At 30.9% G+C, this 22,282-nt stretch overlaps 1 protein-coding gene across 3 annotated transcripts in view; it reads left to right on the top strand.

Annotated features, from left to right (window-relative positions):
• The first annotated feature begins 2,972 nt into the window (after positions 1–2,972).
• The window catches only part of LOC126735790 (talin-1), a 114,406-nt gene continuing 95,096 nt past the window's right edge, over positions 2,973–22,282 (top strand). For all 3 annotated transcript variants that reach the window (XM_050439897.1, XM_050439896.1, XM_050439899.1), the window contains exon 1: positions 2,973–3,118. The gene's annotated coding sequence lies outside the window, so the exon portion shown is untranslated. The remainder of the gene's footprint in view (positions 3,119–22,282) is intronic.

The following is a 22,282-nucleotide window of genomic DNA, read 5'->3' as shown; positions in this document are numbered from 1 at the left end:
TGTGAAAACAACTTATTACGGCGTATCTCATTTTATATTCATATATAATTGATTTTTTCCAAATATTTAATAGATAAAAATGTCACTTTCATTCTTTCTCTCCTTTTTTTTCATCTTACCTAACTTATCAATCTTACTTATTACCATCACCTATACCGACTACCATTACCTACTTCTCTTACCATCTGTCCATAGGAAACTAACATTTTAATATCACATCTGCTTGTTGTATTTAAGTCATTTTTGTTGTGCTAAATATATTTAATTTACAGAAGAAACCTGTTGACGCCCTTTATTTTCAATTGTGTTTTTGTGCTTCAAATCTCTGCTTAAAATTCCGCCACTTTAATGTGAATGCATCATTTTGTGATTGCAGAGTGTAAAATTGTTTAAGTCAAATAACAAAAATTTTCAAGTCCGAATATAAAAAATATCCCAAACATTTTTGGTTTTATAATATTTGTCGCAACTGTTATATCACCTTCCTCATATACTCTACAGCTATATAAATAGTATCCGAAATATTTCCGTTACTCCTATAAACCTGTTAAAGAGCTTAAATGGGGAGTTTATAAGGGTATCGGCAACCCATATTTGGTAACGTTATAAACGTTTAAGTTGTGAGTCAACAGTAACCAAACTATTTCCGTAACCGTTATAAAACTTACCAGAAGAACCTTTAAAAAACTTAAGCGATATAAGCTAGTGTTGAAAATATTGTGGTTACTCTTATATACTTTGCCTATAAGAGTGTTCAAAATAGTTCTATCACTATTTTCTGTCATATGTCACTTGTCACTTTTCACGTCTTGTCAGATGTTTCTAAATAAAAATATGTTTTTTTCTCTGTTATACACATTGGCATACCGTTGTGGTTCTTTTCTGCCTCTCAAAAATAATAATACAATGACTTGTCACTTTGGTGACATGAGAATCATGAGATACTAGGTATAACAAATTAAAAATGGAGGAGACAGAAAATAATTTATTACCTTGAGATAATGGAATTAAGAGTAATTTGTATCTAAAAATGTATGCGCGAATGATTTTTTACTGTAAATGTAACTAATTCACTTCGAAAAAATATAGGGGCCATCAAAATACCAATCACCATCAATCACCATTTCGAAAGCATTATGTCACTCAAAGAGCTGTTAAATAACTATTAGTGATGGTATATAACTTAACGACCTATAAGACACCTTTATATAACCCTATGACTACAGGCACGCAAGACGTGCCGCGAATAGCAAAATTAAAGACACTCACTTTACTTCAAATAAAGTTTTGACCAAATTTGATTTTTTCCTAATAAATACGAGACCTCAGCTAACTAAAGTAATGTTTAATTAAGTATATTTTCTCTTCTCAAATATGTTCTCTTCCAAAATATGATTTATTTCCTCAACAAAAGGCATCAAAAACCTTTCAACATCGGGTGGTTTGCTTTTTCCACTATAAATACCAATTTTAAATCAATTTAATTGAGGTACTTCAAAAATATTAAACAGTATTGGCCAGAATTCGTCATTAGAGCTTTTATATATTGGCAACCCGTCTATGTTAATATTCAAAGAAATATTTGATATCTTCTGAAAGCTCTCTTGACATTGATTGAGACAAAATCCAAGGCCTTGATGCCAATGGTATCCATTTTCTCCCATTAGTTGAATTGAAATTATTGTAGGAGTTCCTAACAATGTTCTTGGATCTGTTGGTAATATATTTGGTAAACGTTTGTTAATAATAATAATAAACGCTCTCTGTGTAATATTAAAAGTACATGCCCATTTTTGAAGATCATGCTTAAATTGTTCATTTTTTTCTCGTTCCAATACCTCCTGCTTCATGGCCTGAAACATCGGCATCGCCAAGTTCAACTAACCATTTATCAATATTCTCGTTGTTACTAGCTCTTTCTGCACAATCTTCCAGAGATTCATCATAAGGTACTGTTGGAGATTTTGGAACTTCTATTGTAGGCCCTTGTGGATGCTTCGCTAAACTGATAGGGTTTACATATTCTTTCTCGGATAAAAACTTTTTTTCATCACCAGTCAGAATTTTGCTAAAATTTTTTGCAACTTTGCGACGAAAAAAAGTGCTAAACTTAATTTTTTTCCAATTATGGAACTCATATTTAATAGCAACAACTATAAACTAATTTTTGCTTGTTAAGTAGGTACCTAATTACCTTATTATTATTTACATCATAATAAAGTAAAAAAATAAATTGGTTATTTGATTTTTGTAAGGTTATGTCATTAAGGGTATATAAGGGTAAAATGTGTTACCAAAGCTTATTAAGTTTTATAAAGGGGACAACCATCACTAAGAGTGATATAATTTAATTTGAAAAACACTAACTTTTATAAGAGTAAACAAGAACACTCCTATATAACTAAGGTAATCGAGTTATATAAATACGGTTACGGCAAACCTTATATAAACTCTTTAAAATTACCATGAGTAACGGTTAATAAAAGTTTTATAAATTAGTGATGGAAAACGCTATATCACCCCATTATATATCTGTAGGTTATAGTAACACTATAAACATAAAATATTACTAGAGAAATTTTATAAAACCCCAAAACTTGCTTATATATCTTTGTTACCTTTATACAACCCTTATATATCTTGTATGTTACTATAAGTTGCGGCAAATGTTTATTGAGATGGTAATTAAACGGTATTTTTTATGAATGCATTGTACCTAGATATCTTATACAGGATTCATTAATAAAAAATGAATCATAATACGAATAGGTATTCCAACAAAGGTTTAAATTAAATTAATTAATAATTATTTGCTATAATATGATAATAATATCGAAACCATGACTAAAGGTTTAAAAATGTCTAGGTTTTTAGATAACCACAATATAAAATAAAATATTTATTATGCAAATGCAATCCATCCATATGTATATCAACCGCATAAACCCTCTATCAAATGTACTCCAGGAAAATAGAGAGGTTTAATCTGAATAAGTGCGGCAACGTCGCTTCCATTTGGCAGTCATAGTGCAAGACCGACTGGGCGTGAAACTCGCCCAAAGTTTGCGTGAAAAGTGTGTGTTTTTTTAGATATGTGACCCTTGGATTACTACAAAAGGTATAGTAAAGGTTTCCCTAACTTTTGATAATTTTTCGTGTTAAATTTCACCGCCCTAGGCCGCATATTTCTAATTAAAAGATCGATTTATTGATCAGATGTTCTCTCCCAAAGGTTTATTTATAGCGATTTTGTTTGTTTCTGCTAGGATTTCCTTGGTTGATTCACCTGTTATTAGACCACATCCTTTTTTATCCAGTTTCCCACTAATTTTATTTGATTTATAACAAAATAATGAAAATTCCTATTAAGGAAAAAGGTTATACACACACAGACACAACTCGAAACGTAAATAAAAACTTGACATTTCCCTACGTTGCCATGATAGCGTTGTTTACGTTTGGTTAAAAACAAAAGTTATTTTAAAAAAGAAAATCCAAAATGGTTGCCGGAAAATCGATTGTTTTTTTTAGGGCCTGGGGGATCCCTTCGATTTTCTTCTGGGGTGGAAATCGATAGTTCCGCCGGTCCCTTGTGTTTATGTTCGCCACCACAGTAGTAGGGATGTCAAGGGGGTGATTTAAACCAGGGGCGGCGCGGTGTTCACTCGAGGTCTTTGACCTATTTACAAATAGAAACCATAAGCATCCTACTTTGTTCCTGTTATATACAATTACATTTATGTATAAATATCATTAAAGTCATTATTACAAACATACCAGTCTACTCAGGGGGTAAACACTCCCATTAGAAAGAAACATAAAATAGGTTAAAATAAGTCACTTAAGCATTAGTTTTAAATCAATAAACTTTCATTGTATGTACAACCTAAAGAAAATAGCACACCCTAGGAAGAGATTTTTATATTATGCAAAAACAAAACTTAGAAATTTTATCCCATTAGAAAATATATTGGGTGACACAGGAAAAGAGGAACACTTCATAACTTTTTAAGATAAACTTATTAAATTTGGTATATCAATAGAACAGCTATAAGAGCATCTTTTGACATATTCTGTTATTTTTTGTCACCTCTGATTTAACAGGAAGTGACGCAAACTCTTTTTTTTTAAGGGCCAAATTATGGATTGGCTGGTAAAGTGTCTGGAAAAGTTATCCTCAAATTTTCAAAGAGGTGGAGCTTGCATAGTTTTGCAAGAACTCAAGAAGTTTGTGTATAATATTCTAATTTTTTTTCTTAATCTGTATGAGTACTTTGTTGTTTTTCATCTAGTTAAATATCTCTTTATTTAATATGATAATGCCCGACTTAAGGTTACACCCTTCCCTCACCTGCCTCTCTTTGCTGGCTATGCCACTGTTATGTGACTGAGAAATGAAACAAAAACATACATCTAAGAAATCCCATATGAAAATTCGAGCCACCACATTCTGTCACTCACTATCATCATCTTGAAGGCAGTCCCTCAACACTCAGTGTTATTAACTTGTAAATTATTTCCTCATAGGTGGTAAGAGGTGTTATGGTTGCATTACCGCCACCAGTTTTAAATATTTCCTGTTTGTTCTTGGCTACTTTTTTTTTTACTTTTTCTTAGATCTTTTTTTATACCCTCATACTTTGTTTGAAGATTATTTAGGGTTCGAACCACCCCTGACACAGGGTTTTTTACATTAAACTGTGCTGTCAATTTTTCCCAGGCCTGATCTTTTTCTTTCCAAGATGTTGCATCAGTCTTTTTTGATTCAATTGTACCCGCATATTGACTTACTAGATTTTTCTTTTTCAGAAAAATTTACTGACCTCTTTTTTTTATCAGGTTATTGAGACATCCTCTAAAAAAATTATGTAAAAAAAATTGATTCAAATTCTACCAAATTTGCTGTACTGTATACAGTTTCTAAAAAGCTGTGTACTGTGATTCACTGGCAAATGAAATGAAATATATCTTTATTAAGTAGGTACATCCAATATACATAAAAACAAAACTATACTAAATAAGTAACTTAACTAGGTAACAAAAAAAAAATAAACAAAAAAAAATAATAAGCACAATTTCACCCTCTTGAAAGAAAAACGAACAAATAAATGAATTTCCACCAACCACATTAGTTTATTGCCCTAATTCGCCAATTTCCAAATTAATTTATATTATTCAAACTAATTTATATTATTCATATAATTCTTTAGAACAGTTTTAAACCGATCAAGAGATTGTGATTCCTTTATTTCTCGAGGAAGACTATTATATTTTTGAAAAACCTTAAAAAACAAAGAATTCATAGTACTTCTAAAATTTGCTATTGGAATAAAAATATCATCACTATTTCTTGTAGGGTAATCATGGACATTTCTATTAAAAGTAATGAACTGTTTGAAATAAGGTGGCGCTAAATTATTTACAATCCTATATATAAAAATCATAGAAAGAAAGCAAAACCTTCTCTCAACAGAAAACCAATTTAGAGTGTTGAGCATAAAGGATATTGGTGTAAGGCGGTGTGCATTTAATATCACCCTCATGCCCTGATTCTGAAGTCTGTTAGTCTGGTTTATATTAAATAAATACTGCACTGAGGCACAAAAGTCAAAATGTGGTTGAATGATAGTATTATAAACCATTAATTTAGATTGATAAGATAGACTTGTTGAATTTCTACTAAAAAAGAATATTTTTTTTGCAATTTTCTTTTCAATGTAATCACAATGAGTTTTAAAGTTAAGCATATTATCAAGTTGCAGACCTAAATATTTCATACATGTTACAAATTCAATTTGTTCATTGTTAATTAATAATTGAGGACTAATATCCACAATTTTCCGATATTTATACTTAGATGTAAATATTATTGCTTTAGTTTTCGCCACATTTAACTTTAACTTATTAATATTTAAATATAATGATATCTGTGACAATACCCCATTCATTTTATCTACTGCTCTGTTAAGACTTGTATCACTACATGCCAAAAATGTGTCATCAGCAAAAAGGTTTATAAATTCACAATTTACAAAAAGCCCAATATCATTCATATACAATATAAATAGAAGAGGTCCCAAAACACTTCCTTGAGGTACTCCCATATTGTTATTTAGTTCAGTAGACTCATTTCCATTAAACCTTACTCTCTGTTTTCGATTACTTAGATAGTCAACAAACCAGTTATAAACAATACCAGCAAAGTCATAGTTCTTTAATTTTTGTAATAATATGTCCCTGTCAATAGTTTCATTTTTGTGTTCATTTTGTCTCAGTTTGTCCTTAAGTCCAAGAACACCCCAACCACATATTTATTATTATCAAGATCAGTTTTTATTTTAGATAAGGTCAATTGAAGGGCCGATTCGCATGAATGCCCACGACGAAAACCTGATTGATTAGTCATCAAAATTTTATTACTTGTAATATGTTCCAAGATTTGATCATATACTGCCATTTCTATAACTTTTTCAATAGGAGGTAAAGTATTTATTGGTCTAAATTCACTGGCATTTATTGTATTATTGACCTTTGGAATTGGAATAATTGTGCTAGATTTTAGTTTTTCAGGGATTTCACCAGAGCTAAGAGATGTATTGAATAAATTCAATATAACATGACCAATAGTTTCAAATAAAGATTTTAAAATTTTTGAGTTTAGTATTTCATGTATTGAACATTTATTGTCAAGTTTATTAATTATTTTTTGAGCATCAGATAAAGTCAATAACTTAAATTTAGACATTTCGAAATTTAAATTGGCATCAATATTATTCCATTTCTGCCAAATGTCTAGTGGGATACTTAGAAACAATTAGCAAAAATGCAAATATGTATAAATACTAGTACTAACAGAAATAATATCGGATTTGGCACCAAACAAGTATCCAAGTACCTATAACTATTATCACAAATTAAAAACCAAACACTTCCATTATTTTTGTTTATTTTATTTATTTTCTCTGGACTGGATGTTCATAACCCTAATCTTTCTTTTTTTCTTAAGTATTATAGTATAGTATTAATTATTGTACCGGCCACAACAATTATGTTGTTGCCAAACTGTAAACCTTCTGCTACTTAACAACAGGTTAAAATTTGGTTCATAATTCCTCCTACAGCTATTGGTAGTTTTACCGAGAGGATAGAATTTATCTGCCTGATAACACACAGGTACTTTACCAGCTGGTCCGTAATTTGGCCCTAAATAGGACAATTGTTATATTATGAGGTACATATTTTGATAGAAAATAATATTCTGAGAACAATGATACCGCTTTTGCGACTTTTGGTTTTATACTCATGAAAGAAATCAATTTTTTAAATGTTGAAATAGGGTTCCATGAATTTAATTTTTAATGAAGTAATCACAGAAAAAATAATATTCATTGTGTTTCATTACTTAAATTTTTTACACCTCTGTTTAAAATTTCCAGTATTTTTGGCATTTATTTTATTTTTTAAATAGTATGTTATTATGAGTCAAGTCAAAGTCAAAATATACTTTATTTGCCAAGTTTACAAACTTATGCTAAAAGCTTCCTAATCCTAGAATTTATAATACAAGTATTTATTTGGTTATACAGGACAAAAACAGAATACAGAATCGATTTTGATTGTACATAGAAGCATATTTTATATAAACAAAGACAAAACCAAATAATTTTAAATATTAAAATGAATCGTTAAAATACTCTTCAATGCTGTAGTAAGCCTTTGGTAAGATTAATTTCTTTAGTTCTCTCCTAAACTTTTTAAGGTCTGTAACAGTCCTAATCGAAAAAGGAACATGATTAAATATTTTACGACTAATAAATATAAGAGAGTTTCTCGTAAGTGAGGAGGTGGGGATTGGAAGAGATAAGTTGCCCACTTGACGAGTATTATGACTGGTACAGGATGGTGGACTTACGGACTTATGTATAAGTGTTGCAGTTTTCCAATATAAAGAGTGAGAAAACTGTTAAAATTCTTTCAGCTACAAAAAGAGGTTTACAAGAGACTCTCAGACCAACACCACACAGATACCTTAATGCTTTCTTCTGAATAGTAAAAATTATGTTAAGGAGTCCCTTGGAGCACAATCCCCAAAATGGCAACCCATAACGGATATGAGAGTCTATTAAGGCGAAATAAACTGAACGAGCAAACAACCCCCCCCCAACTCAGGCCTGGCAACCCTGACTTCAAAACAACCAGAAGAAAGTTTAGCAGCGAGGCCCAAAACGTGGTTGTCAAACCTTAAACTCTCATCAATGAAGAGGCCGAGAAATCGACAATACAAAACACATGAACAACCACTTTTGAAATGCAGTTTTTCAGAAATATGACAGTAAACATTTGAGATATTAGTAAACACTAAAATTCTTTCAACAAACAAAAAGTGGCAAATTTATTTGAATGACAAATAATAATTGAACTTGACAAGATGTCATGTATTATGTCAATTGAGAAGTAATTCAAGAACACCTCAAAACACAGCCTCCTAGTCAAGAAATCAAAGCCTTATATGCTATTTCTATTAATTAAATGCATTTCTTTATGTTACTTAATTTTTTTTTCTCATGGGCTTATTTATCCACTGATTTTAAAAATAATCATATCAAAAAGTATAAAACAGCAAATGCAATATCATTGTTCTCAGAATATTATTTTCTATTGAAATGTATAATAATATATCAAGTGTCTCATTTAAAATAAGAAAGTTAGTGTCACTTCCAGTTAAACAGGAAGTGATGGAAAAGAACTGAACAGATATGTCAAAAAATCCTCTTATAATAATTCCATTAATATACCAGATTTCATTTGTTTATCTTGAAGAGTAAAATAGTTATTAAGTATTCCCTTTTTCCTGTGTCATCTGGTATATATGAATGTAGTATATGATGAATGAATAAATAATATAGATACACCATTTTTCTAGTTGACAATTTTATATATATTTTATGATATATAATTTATACTATTAGTGAAACCCCTCTGGGGGTGTTATCTAGTGTATAAAAGACCTTGGTATTTTGGACTCCCAGTTAAATTTTTCTCTTCATGTCACAACAACTGTATTAAAGGCTATGCAAATGCTGGGTTTTATTAAGAGGTGCACCAGAGATTTCCAGGGCATTGCTTCTATTAAGCTTCTTTACTGTGCACTAGTTCATCCTCACCTAGATTATAGATGAGGTTGTTCCTCACCTAGATTATAGTATAGATGTTCATGTATGTGGACACCTCATTAAAACAATCACAATCAGATGATTGAATAGGTTCGGCACAAATTTTTAAGATACATTGCATTCAAAAGGAATGTTCCACTTCCTATTATCTACCATGAGTTTGAGTCTGTACTTAATATCCATACTCTCCAAACCCATCATAAATATTGTGACCTGTCAATCTTCTATGACATTCTCCATTCTGGATCTTGCTGGCCAGATATACTTGGTAAAATTGGTCTACATGTTCCTTATAGGCAGACCCGTCGGACTTCCATATTCCATCCCACCAAACCAATTATGGAAATAATTCCTTTATTCCCAGGACAGGCAAACTTGCTAACCAGTACTCGGATCAGTTGGATTGTTTTACTAATAGAATAGAATTTTTAAGACTGTTAAAAGCCAATGTTCTGTGAATTTATTCTGTCATGGGAAAATATTTAAGTCAAATTGTACCATATCTATTTCTAAGGTTTTTATTAGGTATTATTATGATTTTTGTGCAATGTGTAGTGTAGGTTAAGTTTTTCTTCTCTTGTAAAATGTTTTATATTTTTGTAAATTGGGCAATTGCTCGTTGGAAGAGAAATAAATAAATATTATCCTCTGTATGTTACTCTCCCTATACTAATATATCTACGTTTTTTAATATCCATGTTTATTCGAGCCCTGAATATGAATTAAATATAATTCAAAAGCATTATTGAGAAACAAGCTTTAAAATTAAAAGGATACATACTAAGTAACCTTCCTAAGTAACCTGAATTTAAATGACCGAAAATGTGTATTCAATTCAGTTCAGTTTATTGATTTGTATTTATTTACCGGATCAACCCATTACAAAAAATAAATAGTAATCTAAACAATATATTTTTGCCTAACCCTTATTTTAACACTTAAAAAAAAACAATAATAATAATAATAATAATAAAAGAAAAATATATATAACAAAATTCTGTATAGATAACAATATACTCAACATGAAATTATGACTAGGTATATACATATTTAAAACAATTACAAAAACAATGACAAGAACCCTAAATTACCCAGTGTTGACCTAATAATATGTAAAATTGTTCATAATATCCTAAATATTTATATATTTAATATAACACTTCTACCTACAACTTAAAAAAAAACAAATTATAATAGTAATAAACCAATCCTGTAATTAAATTGATGTCTTTAATCTGTCTTAAAGTTGGATAAAGATATGCCCAAGACTTCAATATCATTCAAATTAATAATTGTAAGTGTTCTTTTGACAGGAGAGAGCAGAATATTTGACAATTAACTAATTTGTATAAAACAACCAAATATGCATGAACTTTCCTTTGTCTCAGTGTTTTAAAGTCCAATACCCTCTGAGCTTCATCATATACATGATATTAATAAAGAAAGTATTTACATAAGTCAAATCAGATAAAACATAAAATTCATAGATAAATATAATGCTACATGTGATATAATAATAATTATATGTATAGATTTAAAATACTACAGTAAGAACCTTGGCAAGAACATATATTTATTTTTAACAGGAACCTATAAAATTGCATCACCGTAAACAAAATTCCTCCTGGGAACTCTATAGTGTGTCTTGATATTATGAATATTTTCATGAAATTGAAAAGTGTGCATATTGCATTTTACAGAAATAAGATTGGCATAAATATACTGATAGAATAATGTTAATATTTCTAAATCTTAAAAAATCTGTCTACAATCTGCTCTGTATGACAAACCTGTTACAATACAAACAGCCCCTCTCTCTAGTCTGAAAACATCCTTTGCTCCTCCACTATGGCCCCGAGCAAGCATGGCATAAGAGATGTGAGAATGAACAAAGAAAAATATTCCTGTTATAAAATGAGAATGGAAACACAGGATAAAAGTCCACAAAGCAAAAATGTGTTGCTTGAGAGCTTTGCCTATAAAGCAGTGGTATGAGCATCCCAGACTAGACCAGGATCCTACAGAATACCCAAAAATTTAGCACTGGATGCATTTTCCACTTCATTAGGAATATCTCTGGTTAAAAACAGAAAGGACTGGGTTTTGCCTACATTAAGAAACAACCTATTTGAATGGAACCATTGCTCTTCCTCCAATACTGAGACCCAGGAACCTACCACTGTTACCAAATCTTTACTGTAGGATAGTGTTGTATTGTGATCAGCAAAGAGAGTGAAATGTGCAGTTTTACATGATAGTGGATAATCATCAATAGTAAAGGGACCAACATGGAGCCCTATGGAACTCCTATGCACAAACATTCTCTCTCTGACTTAACACCCGCAAATCTCACCCTCTGGCAGATAGGTAGTTTTTTATCAATAATATACTAGAGACACTCAAATTATATTTACTTAATTTAGCAATGAGAAGCAGACTATGATATATATGATGGTACAGGAAAGAAAAGTAGGGAATAAAGGGCGCACTATAATAAAAATAATAAATAAATGATATTTATTCTGTGCCTTAAAACTAATTTCGACACAATGAATTTATTAATAAAAATATTAAGACTAGTTTAAATTTTTAAGCATGTATTGAGACTCCCAAAGCCTCCAAAGTCCTTCCACATTTAACCCATTTAGGTAGACAGTTGTATGAGCAATTTCCATTATAAAACAATCATTTTTGCAATGCAGTTGTTCTTATCATTGAAATATTAAAATATTGGTTTGATGGTAAAGTGTGTTCATGCAGATTTCAGTTTTTCCTGAGTTGCAAGATATGATATCAAATACGTCTTCTGTAAGTCATTGATAAATTAGAATGTTATTCTCTTATTAAAGTTCTTGATGTTAAGCCACTGTAAGACATGCAGCATGTTCTGAACGAAATCACAATTTATTAATTAATTAATAATACTATTATAAATAAACAGCCCACTGAGATAAAAATTTAGACATCTGACAGAAAAATTCAATTTTCTTCCAGTATTTAATGCTAGAACCAAATTAATATCACATTTATTTATACTAATCTTATATCCCAAACCACAGAGCAATGAGAGTGATTAGAAATAGCTTAAATATAACAGAGGGCAAGGATGCTTATTAAGCTGGTTGAGCCACACCTAAGGTATGGTGTTTGTTTTTGGAAAAACTCTTCCGCCTACTTATTCAATTCAGTGTTTGTATTGCAAAAGAATGCCATAAGATATTTGTCTTCACCAGTTTACAAAATATTATCACTCCCATCGATTTTTATACTTCAGATTCTTGCTTCTTTAATGCACGAAAATATTATTTAATCGTTCACTCAATAGATGTACATCATTTATTATAAAATTACAAATACCCACAATGCCTTTAAGCCAAGACTGTCATGTACCACAGTGAGAAGACCATCTTCAGCTGTTGCTTAGAAAGAAGAATCTTATAAGTTATTTAGGATAGGAGTTAAGAAGGTTTACTACAGAACTGATGAATACTTTCGTCTTGTTATTTAATTGTTACATAGGTTTAGTTTTATGTTAATACTTTTTTACTGGAGATGTGGTTGTAAGTATAATTAGAAATTAACCTGGCACCCAGACCGTTCTTTTTTGAGTGTATTTTCTAGAGTGTGTTTTCTGTTACTGGCTTATCACTATACCAATCACCATACATTTTGTCTTTAGGATAGTTAATTTCAATTTATTTTAACTAAGCCATTCATACATCAATTGAAGTTCTTTATTTATGGTGGTGGTAATTTTCCCGAAATCTGTATGAGAAACAGAGTGTCATTCACAAATTAATCGGTTAAATATGTTGGTTGGTTACACATGTTTGCATGTCATTAACATAAATAACAAACCTCAGAGGTCCCAATAAACTCCCTTGTGGTACACCCCACACACTTTCCCTTGCAGATAACAGAATATGCTTAACCTTAGTTGAATGAAATCTAAGTTTTAAAAAAATCCTTTAAGCAGATGTGTGTAAAAAACTAAGTGTCTGTACGAGTATACCCCTGTCAATAGTCTCAAATGCATATTTTAAGTCTACATATACACTTCAATTTAATTATGATAAAAGAAAAAAACTAGAAATAAGCTGAGGAAATTTCTAATAATTTTTTTAGAAGCAAGCTCTCAGATTGTTGATGATACAAGTTGGCAGACGAGAATATAGTTGCCTCTACCAGTATTCTATTTTGTGGTTTGTAAAAGGTACCACTGAAAGACTGCCAATGGCACCTTTGATGATAAAGGATTGTTGATGGATGGGGATTTGCAGAAAATTTGCTCACTTTAAAAATTTTTATGAAAAGCTAAACATCATTTCAAGTGGAATCATATAGATCTAGATATAAATGTATTATCGTTAATAAGCAAGTAAGCATTATCCGCCATTTTGTCACCAAATTTGTAAATGTTGGATAAGACTAGACATAAATCCTTTTAATATTATTACCTAAAATTAATATTTATCTACATCAAAAACTTCTTAAAATATGATGCAATAATTTTATCAACAAAAAAATAAAATTACATGAAATTGTAAAGTAAAAACTAAAAAATAATTAAAAGAGTACATCTTATAAAATGATATCAAATAAAGAATAAAAATTTTATTAACAAAAACATCTTATTGGGGCCCTGTCTTAAACTGCTATTTATACTTTGGTGCAATGACCAGTGAGAAACACCTGGATAATTTATCACTGGGTGACTTTTTTGGAATCTGACAGGAAAACTTGATATATGAAAAGAAATTGAAAAATTGAAGTTTTAAACTCTAGAGGATCTAAAGGCTGAGGAAGTAAGGGTAGCCAATGTAAATTAGCACATAATTCAAGCTTCTTCCTTATGTAACAGAGTACCTGGTCAAGAATTTATGTGTAAAGATTAACAAGTGCATTTTCCAAGTTTCACTCATTGGAATCCAGTCAATAATTTTTAATTCATTTATCAGAAATTGGTGTATACTTGCTTATGTGAAATGTAAAAATCTCAAAAAGTGTAATAATCTCTGTTATATTCACTTTTGTTCCCAATAATTAATTAATATTAAATTACTTAAGGAGCTTGTTTCAATATCAATACTCTAGAATACTTTAACTTGTTGGCAATATGGTTTTTTATCATAAAATTTGGAAATTCTTCTTTTGTCCTTTATTTACACATATATTATAAAACACACCATACTGAATGAAGGAGAGTAAATGTCTATTGAGTAATATCCACGTTCGTACTCAGGTCTTTCATTTCATTAGCAGTTCTAAATCGCGATAAGTACAAATTGAAGGAAATATAACAATTAACGTTTAATGCAATTAGGACTAGTTTGACACCTCCCTGGAATACTTTTTAAATTCAAGAAATAGCTTTATTATCCAAACAAAATGTTGTTCACAAAGTTGCTTGCCAATGGTACGTTTATAGGCTTGTATACTGAGTTTCCACATTTTATTATATATATTATTAGGAGAGGAGCATTTAGGAAGTGTCGGGGCCTGTATATGTGGCAATGAAATTATCATTTTAATTGTGAGATACTTTGTCATATGTCAGAAAAAAACTGAAATTAATGATTATTTTAGTAAGTGCTTTATTTAGAAAATTGTAATTTTTAGTCACATTTCAATAATTCATTGATGGGATAACTCAAAAAAATCAATCAAAAATTGAATGGAATTGGTGAAACCAATACAAATTTAAATTTCTTACATTTTCAAATATCTATTTTTGGTTTTTACTAATGGTGAGTCACCATTTACTCCAGATATTATAAATAGTGAACCGGTTGCCAAAAATTGAATTACCGAGAAATACGACTATTTTCTTAGTATTATTCGGCGAAATAAAACCGTGACGGAAATGACATAATTACTTTTAGTAGCAAATTCCAGACCATTTTATGACCAATTTCATTATTTATTTCTTAAGGGCAGAGAGTCGATAGCATCCCTTGTAATTGCTCTTATCCAATAAACTGGAAATGGTTAATGGAAAAGTCTCGTATAGTTTACCACTTCCGCGGTAATTAGATGATTTAATCATTATAGATAATAAGGTATAAAATATAAGTTTAAAAATAACATCATGTTAACCCACACACTACTTCTCAAGGTTACAAAGAATAGACGATGCAGTATATCCATCCATGTTTTTTTTTCGTAAAATCTATTTCTCCATGGCCATGCACTGCATCAGCATCTCCAGCATGGAGAAGGCCGTCTGGCGGGCGCCTCGATATTTCCTGCCGTCATTTTCCTCTAACGCGGCGCCAGTCGTCGGTCGCCAGCATCCTGCTGGATCCTGGACCGATAATCTGGATAACTACCTTCAACGATTTTCTCTCGGATAAACATTTTTTACTTTTACTTGGCGTGATAAAGGAAATATTAACATGTGATTTTATAAATAATTTTTTATTATTTAAACCACAAAAATGTAAATCCAATGATATGTTTGTTTAAGGTATATTTAAACAAAGTAATTAATATAACAATAAGAACATTCATCCCACATTCGACATTCAGCAGATCTTAATTATGAATTTTTGGAACAGTTTTTTTGTAATTTATAGAATAAATGGATCACAAATTTATCTTTATTTTTAATTCTAATAAAATAGTATATAAAGTAAAAAAGGAGGGTTTCTTATTTTAACCTCGCCGAAGAGTAGCATAGCGGTTTGCTTAACGAAGCATATAGTAATCACATTACACATCATTACTAACCTACATGTACAAAACAATCAAATCAAATGTGCTTTATTGTTTTCAACATTGTTATGAACAAAGCAAAAATATAATAATACAGAAAAAAATATATAATGATACAGTTAAGACAAAATATCATGGATACAGTAAAAAAGAAAAAAAAGAAACGAAAGTCGTTAAAAAAAGGTTTTAGTATAAAGTAACAATATGTCAACCAAAAAGAAAACTAATGGACAATAATAAATAAAATTTAACATGCAGGTAGGTTAAAAGATCTAATAAAAAAAAACTATGTCAAATATTCAAGACTTACAAAACATCTCTATAAAACTCTTCTAGGCAGTAATATGCTTTTTTAATTAATAAATCAAGACAGAACAGCTAAATAACTTTGCATTCCAGGGGCAAATGATTATACATTTTATTACCCTCATATACATACAATTAATTAATAATTAAATATTACAATTAATTAATTATTAATTTATAATTGAGTATTTTGTAAGCGTAGTCTTTGGGGTGCTTATACGTAGATTGGTAGTATTAAATCTTATGAGATATATGTTGGGCTCATTAGTACTTTTGTATTTTTTATGAATCATTTCTACCGTCATCAGTATGAAAATGCAAGTTAATGTGAGTATTCGCTCCCTAACAAATAGCGGCCTGCAGTGGTCTCTAAAGCCTGCTACACACAAATATTTCACAGCACGCTTCTGTAAGGCAAAAAGTGATTGAACCAGACCCTGCCCAGCAAAGCCGCAAAATTGAATTCCATATCTTAAGTGGGACTCTACTAGAGCAAAGTACACACTTCTGGCTACCTCTATACCAACCTCAATGTGGACTACTCTAAGAGCATAACAAGCAGAGGCAATCTTCCACTTCAACAATGTTCTTAAATTTAAATTTTGAGTCAATAAAAACGTTGTCGTTGATGTAAATGAGAAACAATAAAGGACCAAGAACCGATCCTTGAAGAAGCATCCCGATCGATATTGTGCACAGATGAAGTACTGCGTTAACCACCTGTCTTCTATTTGCTAGATATGACTCAAGCCACATCAAAGCACAGCCTCTAAATCCATAGCAACGTAGCTTTTGCAGCAATATTTTACGATCCACACAATCAAAGGCCTTGGAAAAATCATAAAATACCGCCGCAGCCATCACTTCCCTGTTTAAGTCTAAATAAAGTTTCTCCAAAAGATTAAAAACTGCATTACCAGTCCTCTTTCCGTCCCGAAAAGCCAACTGGTTGTTATTTAATAAATTTTGCTTTTCAAGAAATTAAGTCATTCTAATTTTGAACACAATGACAATTTTTTCGATTATTTTTGATAAAGTTGGAAGCATTGAGATCGGCCGATAACAGGAAGGGTCATTAGTGTCACCGCCCTTAAAAAGAGTACAGCATCTGGAAGATTCATATATAACTCGACTGAAATGCCATCAATACCTGCCGAGCGTTTGTTTTTAATTGAAACTATTTTTTTTTATTTCGTTTACGTCAGTGTGATACAAACAAAATGAATCTCGTACAGACACATTCCTTAAAAATGACAAAGGATCAGTATCGGAACATATATTTTTTCCCAAATTCTCAGCAATTTTGCAATAAAAGTTATTGAGTTTATCCGGATCCATATCGCTCCTATAATTACCCTTGTCATTTCGATTCCCTCTTAAGTGATTCACTATGCGCCAAATTTCCTTTGTTCTATTATTCGCAGTACAAATTTTACTACAGATTAAGAATTTCAAAAATATAAATACAGATTAACAGGTAATAAAAACTGGTCACAGTTACCAATTTAAAAAAGAATACAGTCATTTTGTAGTAACTAAAGAAAAATTAACAAAAATAATAACAAAGTAGGTACCCAGAAAAAAAAACTAGGCAACAAAAAAAAACATATCTACAATAAGGAGCTTGGCTAAAAATATTTTTTTAGCTTATATTTGGACGAAAATTTAGAAGTAGCAAAACTTAGATGCTTATTTATAGTATTAAATAGGCTAGCTCCAACGTAAGAGAATGACCGTTTGAAAAGGACAGTGTGATGACGTGGCATATGTTAGGTTATTGTATCGAGTATCGAGACTATGCGTTGCAGATCTAAACGTATAGAAGTTACACCGGACACCGTGTTTCTAAAAGTTTGTGCAAGAAGCAAGCTATGTGCAGCTTTAGTCAATCCTCCATATTTAACCAATTAAGATTAACAAAAAAATGCGAGATCTGATCTTTCATGTTAAGATTAAAAATAAGACAGATACATGAGCTTTAAATTCTTTGCAAGGGATTCTTTGACTGAAAATCAAGATATGGTCACTAAACTATACTTGTATAGATGCTATAAAAAAGAACCAATGACTCACAAACTCGTTTATTTAAGGATACATTTAAAATATATTTATTTTAAATAATTGCCTTAATGAAATAATGAACAATTTTTTCTACATGTTTTCTAAATCTAAGATTAGTTTCAACCAACACGCCTAAATTTTAATACTCATTTACTGTTGAGATATTATCATCAGCTATTTTGAATTCAAAATTTTGTTCGGCTCATTGGCTATTTGAAACAAAAAAAACATAACTGCCGACATAAATTCATTTATTTTTACACTGTTTCATGATTCGTAAATAAACATGTTGAAGAGATGCATTCATCGGCTTAGCCATATCAGTTGCATCTTTAAGATTGAAGCTAACACGAAATTGCGTATCTTTGCATCACAATGGTCTGTAAAGTGTTAAGAATGTATAACTTAAGAAAAGTAGGGCCTCCAAGTTCTTGTCCAATTTGTACTTCTGCTTCTCGAATAAAGTTATGCAAGATATTAACTAATACCAAAGAAGTAACTCTTAATGCACGATGTTTAATGCTGATGACTCGACCCCATGTACATTTTAAGAGCCTCAGAAACGCAATATAACTCTTATCCACCCTAAGAATCACATTTCCCAAATCTCTTTAATGAAACCGAAATCCCTATAGTTAGTTCTCTTTTTTGCAAAGAAAGAATCTGGTCTCCATCATATTGTTGTGCTATTAAGAGCGAAAAATTGATACTTAGGCTCTGTCTTCTAGAGAGGACCTTATGAAGCAAAGACTCATGAAGTAATTTTTTAATGAATTTATTTTTTTAACGGGATCACCCCTCTTTTTTACAAAAGTTATTAACAAAATATATAAAAAGGCAGATACTATGTTATCACATTTCGAAAATAACATTCTATGAAATCATGATCAATAATTTTAAACCTGAATTTAACTAATCTATGACACTGACATTTGAATTGAGAGAGAGAAATGTCAATGAAGTCATAATCAATACCATTTGCCACTCTGAAAAAACGGCCCAAAGGACCATTATACCTATGGTTTGTTTGATGGTAAGGGATATGGAAAAGAGTATTATTTATAGTGAAAATGATGTGATTTATAGGAATTCGGAAATTGATGCTGCTTAAAAGATCAGAACAGTGAGAGTCACCTGAAATAAGTTTAAATAATGTGCATAAATCAGAAAACTTTCGATCATCTTCCAAACTTCTTACATTGCCCATTGCCGTCATATTCCGATATGTCCGCTGTTCTCTAGGAATATGAGGCCTAAACCCACAATATCTCAGAAACTGTATAGCTTCTGTATACTTTCTGTATAGCTTCAATCCTGTCAATATGCACCTGGTAAAACAAAGACCACACAGGAGATGCATAATTGAGCAATGATTTTACTAAGGAATTATAAAGAATTTGCTATGAAGACACAGATAGTTCAGAAGAATTGCGCAAAATAAACCCTGTTGTATAAGCAAACTCCATTGCCACTGTTGAAAACTTTAGGTAGATTACATGGGAATATTGATCATATATGTATATATGGGAATATAATATAATACGTCAGATTCAAGAAAACAGCAAAACTTTTATTTTTACCTTTCTTAAATATAAACTGGAATGGGGGAGAGCAGCCACTGGACAACAAGAAATTGACCATTTGTGCCAGATGTTTTTGGATATTCTCTGAGTCTGGAGTGGAATGTATTTCCATTTGCATTAATTTTAGCAGACTTCATTGGAAGTTTGGTTTGTATTAAGTGTTCTAATTAACACTTACAAGTACTTCTGTAATGAAACCCTATTTAACGATAAGACTTTATTCTATTTACTTGATCAGTTCTTAGATAATATTCTTTTCACAGGAAAATATGAAGGAAGGTTTAAGATGTTTTATCTACTTTTTATACATGTTTGATTTAATGGGATTCTATGGTCTATGATTAATAATTATTACTGTGGAATTTGCCCGGTTTTTGTGTTTCATAAAAAGTACTTAACATACTTTACATTACGTTTAAAGGGACCAAACTCTTAAAAGAGGTTTAAGATTGTTGCAGTCTGGTTTAGGGTATACGCGTTGAACTTGAATTAGCATCTTATATCAAATAATCATAAATTATTTGACAAGAGAACAGAAGAGTATACAAATCTGAAGAAAATCCAAAATAATTATCAGGCTTTCTTCCCAAGTCTCTTAGTCTAAAGTTTATTTTTGACAAATAATTAGAATCCTCAAAATCCTGAGACATTTGATATTCTTCAAGTTGATCCCTAGAGGATGAAATCTTCAAATATTTGAAGAATCCGGATCTCAGGATTTCTCAGGGTTTTTTTGTGTCGTAAGCAAATTGGCCTTCTTGTCTTATCTTAGGGAAATTATTTATGTTCAAATAGTGTAAATTGACTGAAGTTTTTAAGCACCAATTATGAAGTTGTTAAAACTAAAAAAATATTTAATTATTTCATAAAAATATAGGATAAAAACTAATCTGGTCTGTAATACTATTAAATAAATTGAGTATTTTTGCTCCCTCGAGTACTAGTTTTAATAAAATAAACTTAGTCCTCAGTAAAATAGATTTTAAATTAATCCTAATTTTTTTTTTATAGTTATCCTTTTAAAACATTTTGCTTTTTTGAATGAGGCTCAAACATATTTTACCACTTGTTCAGATAGAAAATAGGTTTTAGGGAACTCTGATAGAATTTCCTCTTCTTAGTAATTTCTGCTCCCAATAAGTACAAGTTCCCAGCCATTCTTGGTGTGTATGAAGGTTGGATGGTCTACGTTCTTGGTGGTATTCAAGTGGGACTCGTTCTAAACCACAATGTAACTTTACATAAGTGGTTACTCGGAGGTGGCTTAGAAATTTTTCTTGTAATTCCGTAAAAGTTTCCCTAAAACTGACATAAGGTAAACTTTTAGAAAAACTAGTGAAAAAGAGAGTTCTTTTTCATCAATTTCGCTTCCAGTGTATCAAGTAAACATTTGACGCTACATTCTTTCTTTTCGAAGAAACATTCTTGAGGACAAATTAAAATGATCTTTCGGCTGTGTTTAATTTATGACTTGTCTAAGGATTGTAACTATGTAGATCATCTTGTTTTTTTGTGTGATCGTCAGCGAGTGGTATTATATGGCGGTAATGTTTTTCACAGGCCCTTTCTTCCCCTTGCTATTCCTCATTTATTTTAATGATGTGGCTTTTCTTTCGACTTTTTGTTGATGATTATTTGAATCTGATCAAAACCCGGTGCGACAGCAACAAGCTATCTTTTAACATAACAATGATCAATATGGCAATAGCTAAAAATTTAATTGCTTTCTTTCTCCCCAGCATCTCCTTATATGGAATTTTATACATACCTCTGGCAGTGTAAAATTCCTTGGACTTATAAGGATACCCTTAGATTCAAAAAACATATTGTGCTTCTTGAGGAAATTATCCTCTAGCTGTTATGTCTTGAGATTAGTCTAAGAGAGGGAAAGAACTTCATACTCTGGTCGAGTCGCACATTTCTTTAGGAGCTGTTGCAGTATTTATTGGACAATTTTGTAAACCAATAAGTCATACAAGGAGTTTGGAAAAGGAGCAAGTGACTTATTACTCGAAAAGATTTATATAATTTTGACGTTGATTCTAGTCATAATTTCATTCACATCCGATCCAATCAAGAAATTGTATTCATATTTTTTTAAATATGCGAGGAAAAAAGACACAATACGCATATATTTCCAAACGTTTTTGGACATGGTTTATTTTTTCTTAACGTAAGCTTCATTTTTCTTTGAAATTTTTTTTATTATAGCTATATTTCTATTGATAACTGCCCTTTTTTTTACTATATAAACTTCCCGATTACTGATGTATCTTAACCGCTTATCCAAACTTCTCCACAACAATTAATCTAAACAGTCCCTCAACTCCCCACTATCCCACCCCACTAACCATCTCGCCTTATCAACCCCCCAAAAAACTACGAAAACTTGTTTTCCAAACGTCCGAACGAATTTCAAGCGTCGCGCCAAATAGGCGCCGGGAA

The sequence above is a fragment of the Anthonomus grandis genome, chromosome 4 (assembly GCF_022605725.1).
Source record: "Anthonomus grandis grandis chromosome 4, icAntGran1.3, whole genome shotgun sequence".
In the NCBI taxonomy this organism is placed as follows: Eukaryota; Metazoa; Arthropoda; class Insecta; order Coleoptera; family Curculionidae; genus Anthonomus; species Anthonomus grandis.
This window is presented reverse-complemented; position numbering and strand designations above follow the sequence as displayed.